The 6,393-nt window shown below is 34.4% G+C and overlaps 1 long non-coding RNA gene across 1 annotated transcript; it reads left to right on the top strand.

Annotated features, from left to right (window-relative positions):
• Positions 1-1,469: 1,469 nt before the first annotated feature.
• Positions 1,470-5,832, top strand: LOC134232711 (uncharacterized). Its single transcript, XR_009984833.1, has 3 exons — positions 1,470-1,695; positions 2,159-2,290; positions 5,637-5,832. It is a non-coding gene; the product is annotated as an uncharacterized LOC134232711 (long non-coding RNA).
• Positions 5,833-6,393: the final 561 nt, after the last annotated feature.

The raw sequence follows: 6,393 nt of genomic DNA, 5'->3' as shown, positions 1-6,393 counted from the left end.
TAAGGCATAAAGACAATATCAGGGAACTCAGAAGCAACCTGCAATGTGAAACAGAGGGCCTTCTTTTTGTTATTTTTTTCCTTTTTTTATTGAAAATTAAATCCACTAGATCTCAACAAAAAATTTTGATTCAATACTAGAAGTACTTTTTTCAATTTTGAGTAGTCCCAATCTTAAGTTTTTTTTTATTCTTCTAAATACAATAATATTACATATGTTTATCCTACATCACCTTGCAGGATGATCATATGATAATTTAACACATAATAATTAATCCAAAAAAATGTACATAAGTAATGATAATTATATTGTTTTGTTTAAAAACAACATTATGTTAATAATGGTGTTTTTTTTTAAAATATCTATAATATGAGCGATTGAAAAAGTTGAAATATTAATTTTACATTCAGAAGAAAAGAAGAGTATATGAATACACATTGCCATGTTGTTTAAAGGGGATATCACATAGACTGGCTTAGTCCTTGGGGTCCCCTTCAGCAGCACTACTAGGGGGATTGAAACCGCTAGTAGTGGGAGTTATTAAACTTATAAAACTCAATTCTAAATGTATTATTGATATGTACATCTATGTATATTTGCATACAAATACAATTTACAGTTAGTAATTTAGTAAACTTATCAAAAATATGTGCATTTAATAGTGAATAATTACAAAATTTAATTTACACTAGAATTCTTAGTTATTTAAGTGCTGGGAACATTTTTGTTTTCATGTACCATATGGGTACATCCCACTAATTATTTTTAGAATCGGTAGGAGAAGAAAGTAGTGCAGAAAAAATTACAAGTTCCTTAAATTGCAGACTTGCATAAAAAAAATTGGGCAGGTGAACTGAACTGAGCCTCACACTTGTTGATAAGGAGTATCTTCCCTACCAAAAAAGCTTTGAAAATGTAATTTATCAAGAAGATCAGCCGAATTATTTTGTGTATTATAACGCCAGTGAGAATTCTGAAATTTCCCTACTTTCACTTTCATTTTTAGAGGTTCCCGCAGACTGACGCATTTTGCCGGAAAACGAATCTGACATGCCACCTCGAGATTTCAACCAAGGAAAGACAAGTTGATGTGCTTTGATTTGAGGGGTCACTCATTTCTGAACGAAAATTAGGGACATCGCTATGAGGAAAAACATTAACATTGTCGCCTATGGGAAAACAATTAGTGGACTGTACCCATATTAGGAAGCCTCTAAGTAAGTGAAAGATGTCATGGATCTTAAATTTATTTCATATTTGGTGTTTTCTATTATTTTCAATTGTTCAAATTTATGAAAAAAACAATTATTATATTGTTGATACACATTTTTAAACAAATTGATTCATAAATTAAGTGTTTAGCCCCCCCCCCCCCCCCCCCCCCCCCCCCCCTGCAACAGTCAACATGTATCACCCATTGTTTACACATGTATCATGTAGATTAAAGGTATCGATTTATATCATTTCTTTATTCAGAATCTTAAATGTATGATTTGATTAAGAAGCAATTATGTAAAAGTACATGCTCCACTGTGGTTTATTTTCAATACACAAAAATTCACTAATGAGTTCGGGATCGGTATTCAATCGGGGTCAAGGTCGAAGTGAAAGTAGACTTAGCAGAAAGTTATCAAAACTGTTCAGGGCAGTGTTAAGCAGTATATAGGTGATGGGCATTTGTATTTTACACAGGAGGTAAGAGGTATACCCTAGTACAATATTTGTAAATAACAATTTAATGTTTTTGGAACATGTCGATGATCGGCGCGTCACATATGCATACTTGACATACATCATTTCAGATCAGTTGCACAGTCAAGCTGGGTACAGTTGTCTGGGGGTTAAACGATGTGTGTGAACATGTACATTAACTGATTTTTCTCATATTTTTTAGCAATTGCATTACATGTATTTGTTGAATGTTCAATTATTGTCAGTAAAACATGATTTTTACCTATATAATTCTGCTGAATTACTTAATTACCAATGTAAACAGTGTGATTTCAGGTGGGAGCAAATTAATCATTTTTTAAATTAATTAATTTCAAGTAATGGGCATAAAAGGAATATGGTAAAAATTGTACGTGTTGAATGTCTGTGTGTCTGTCTGTCTGCAAATGTGATATTGTACCATTTATTGTATTGATTTTTTTTTTAGGTTTATGGTGATTGGTACAGGAAAAACATGAGGTCCATGCAGATGGTGTTTAAAACTATTGGCCAGCAAATGCACACCCATTTGAATACATCTTGAAAAAGAACCAGCAAAATGTGACAGTCGGCAAAATATGTAAGTTTAAGTTTTCTAAAAAAAAATTTCATTAAAGTGGGGGGATGGGGTGGGGGTGAGGAAATTTACATATTAAATAGGTGATCAGAATGTGAAAGTATTAGCTGTAACTAATCTGTACATGCACTGCTATATACATTTTGCAGCTCATATAGATTTTCTTTTCTTATTTAAGATTTTCAAATGATTAGATCTACATCTTTGTTTTGTAAATTATGCATTATTAAGATTACACGGATATAAGAATTGAAATTTCATGAATATTTGACAGTCAAAATTATGCGATTTGTCAGGAAATTCAAAATTTTGTCTCATTTTCCTACAAATTACAAAATGGTTACCATGGAAACAAAACAACTTTAGTGAACTATTTATTTAATCTGCAACACCACGTATTTTTATTTTTTAAAGTAAATAATAGTATATAAGCACTGATTTTGTCTTAAACAAAAAGTACGGGAAAAGTAATGATACACATGTATTGAGCTATCCATTATTATGATGTCATTGTGACGTCATAGATGAGTAAATTTGCATTGGTATAAAAATTGCTTTGAAACAAATGATTCTACATAGGATTATAAAGGCTTATAACTTTTTCATTAATAGTCCAAATTTCATGAATGATACATCAATGGACAGGAAATAATAAGTACTATTTTTAGGTCACCTGAGTAAACTCAGGTGACCTATTGCTATCCGTTTTCGTCCGTCGTCGTGCGTCGTGCGTTGTGCGTTAACATTTGAACATTTTCAGCTTCTTCTCTGCAACCACTGAACCAATTTCAACCAAATTTGCCACAAAGCATCTATGGGTGAAGGGGAACAAAAATTGTGAATTTCATGATCCCTGCCCCCCAGGGGCCTGAGGGGTGGGGCCAAAACCACTAAAATTAATGCAATCTTTAAAAATCTTCTTCTTTACTCCTGGGCATCAAGCAGTCAAACTGGTTGCATGATTGTAATCAGCAATGAGTCCTCTACCAAAATTGTGAAATTCATGGCCCTGGGGTCAGGGGTTCTAGTGCTAGGGCGGGGCTAAATAAGTAGGTAGTGAAAATGCATTATTTCTTTGAAAATCTTCTTCTCTGCTCCTGGGTATTAAATAAACTAACTAAGTACATAGTTATGATGAGCAAGAGTGCCTCTACCAAAATTGTGAATTTTATGGCCCCAGGGTCAGGGGTTCTGGTGTTAGGGTGGGGCTCTATTGATTATATAGTGAAAATACATGAATTCTTTGAAAATCTTCTTCTCTGCTCCTGGGTATTAAATAAACTAACTAAGTACATAGTTATGATGAGCAAGAGTGCCTCTACCAAAATTGTGAATTTTATGGCCCCAGGGTCAGGGGTTCTGGTGTTAGGGTGGGGCTCTATTGATTATATAGTGAAAATACATGAATTCTTTGAAAATCTTCTTCTCTGCTCCTGGGTATTAAATAAACTAACTAAGTATATAATTATGATGAGCAAGAGTGCCTCTACCAAAATTGTGAATTTTATGGCCCCAGGGTCAGGGGTTCTGGTGTTAGGGCGGGGCTCTATTGATTATATATTGAAAATACATGAATTCTTTGAAAATCTTCTTCTCTGCTCCTGGGTATTAAATAAGCTAACTAAGTGCCTAGTTATGGTGAGCAAGAGTGCCTCTACCAATATTGTGAATTTTATGGCCCCAGGATAAGGGGTTCTGGTATTAGGGGGGGGGGGGGCTCTATTGATTATATAGTGAAAATACATGAATTCTTTGAAAATCTTCTCTGCACCTGGGTATTAAATAAACTAAGTGCATAGTTATAATGAGCAAGAGTGCCTCTACCAAAATTGTGAATTTTATGGCCCCAGGGTCAGGGGTTCTAGTGCTGGGGGGGGGGGGGGGGGCTCGATAGATTATGTAGTTAAAATACACGAATTCTTTCAAAATCTTCTTCTGTGCTCCTGGGTATTAAATAAACTAACTAAGTGCATAGTTATGATGAACAAGAGTGCCTCAACCAAAATTGTGAATTTTATGGCCCCAGGGTCAGGGGTTCTGGTGTTAGGGTGGGGCTCTATTGATTATATAGTGAAAATACAGGAATTCTTTGAAAATCTTCTTCATTGCTCCTGGGTATTAAATAAACTAACTAAGTGCATAATTATGATGAGCAAGAGTGCCTCTACCAAAATTATGAATTTTATGGCCCCAGGGTCGGGTTTTGGTGTTAGGGCGGGGCTCTATAGATTATATAGTGAAAATTCATTAAATCTTTAAAAATTTTCTTCTCTGCTCTAGGGTATTAAGCAGATGAAGTACCTATATAGTTATTATCTACAAGGGCCCTAATCTTCCAGAATTGTGAATTTCAAGGCCCCAGGGTCAGGGGTAATATGGGGGTGTGTACTTATATACTGAAAATGAATGAATGGTTTGAAATTTGCTCCTTGGTATTAATCAAATATCAAGGCCTAAGGGTCAGGGGTTCATGTGTAGTAGGGGCACTACTGATTATTGCTGAATATAACTGATCAGTTGAAATGCATTTTTTGTTCCCCTACCTTGTGTATGGGTATTGAGTAAACAAACTAAGCAACTGCTAAGTGAATTGTTATGATGAATTAAATTTAATCACTGGAAAGTTGTTGCATAATGCTCAGGTGACCTATAAGGCCCATGGGCCTCTTGTATTTTACTACTTTCGGGGTATTTGTGAACTTCATTTTTTTGTCATTTCTGGAGAAACTATGAATTAGAGGGTGAAAAGTGGTCATATTTTGTGTGGAAATACATTAATTTTTTTAAATAAGTGAAATTGACCCAATTAAGTGCTTGATTATGATTTGACTATATGTATTTAAAGATATGAAGGTGATTAAAAATTGTATAAATGTGTTAATAGGCTAAAATTTGACTCAAAACTTGGGTGCAGTTTTGGCTAGATTGGAGCATTTTTTAAGGATATTACACATAGAACTGTAAATGCTGTGAAATCTTAATTAATTGTTGAATTTTCATGAAACTTGGCATGATGTCTCTACTTATACTCTAGGTTGACAAACAGTGTGAAATATTGTAAAATCAAAAAAATGCTTTTTCATATTGGGTACATCCCACTAATTATTTTTAGAATCGGTAGGAGAAGAAAGTAGTGCAGAAAAAATTACAAGTTCCTTAAATTGCAGACTTGCATAAAAAAAATTGGGCAGGTGAACTGAACTGAGCCTCACACTTGTTGATAAGGAGTATCTTCCCTACCAAAAAAGCTTTGAAAATGTAATTTATCAAGAAGATCAGCCGAATTATTTTGTGTATTATAACGCCAGTGAGAATTCTGAAATTTCCCTACTTTCACTTTCATTTTTAGAGGTTCCCGCAGACTGACGCATTTTGCCGGAAAACGAATCTGACATGCCACCTCGAGATTTTAACCAAGGAAAGACAAGTTGATGTGCTTTGATTTGAGGGGTCACTCACTACCGAACGAAAATTAGGGACATCGCTATGAGGAGAAACGTTAACATTGTCGCCTATGGGAAAACAATTAGTGGACTGTACCCATATGTTTTCTTCATTGTTTCATTAGGAGGGATATTGAAATCTTTTTAAGACACACCAAAGACATCAGTTACCAATTTTCCTCATACTAAGGGAATGGCACCTTGATCCTGACACTATTTTTGAAAATAAACCAAAAAATGAAAAAAAAAATCATTTATTAACAAAAGTTGTAGTATAAAATGCAAGTTTTTCATTGACTATAATAACATAATGCTGTCTACAATTACTAATTTTTAGTTTCATAGGTTTGGTATAACTAGTCGGATGATTGTTTCATTTAAAAATTGTGGCTTTATAGTTCTTTGAAATGCTCTTTTGTTCCAACTCAAGGGGCGGAATTACTTAAGTACTAGTATAGAAATTAGTGGGGGATTATACATGTATACAGATAACCCACACTTCTAACAAAAGGAGAAAATCATACCTAACTATCATATAATGGTACATCTAAGGATGCATACTACCAGGGTTGCATCAGATCCTGGATGTGACATTTTCCAGATGAGTAAACAGGTTCAAGTTTTTGGTGCAGGTTTCATTCCCAAGTAACCATGAGGCCTATG

Source organism: Saccostrea cucullata, unplaced genomic scaffold (assembly GCF_032062105.1).
Source record: "Saccostrea cucullata isolate Sc308-1 unplaced genomic scaffold, CSIRO_AGI_Scuc_v1 ctg4146, whole genome shotgun sequence".
Taxonomy (NCBI): Eukaryota; Metazoa; Mollusca; class Bivalvia; order Ostreida; family Ostreidae; genus Saccostrea; species Saccostrea cuccullata.
This window is presented reverse-complemented; position numbering and strand designations above follow the sequence as displayed.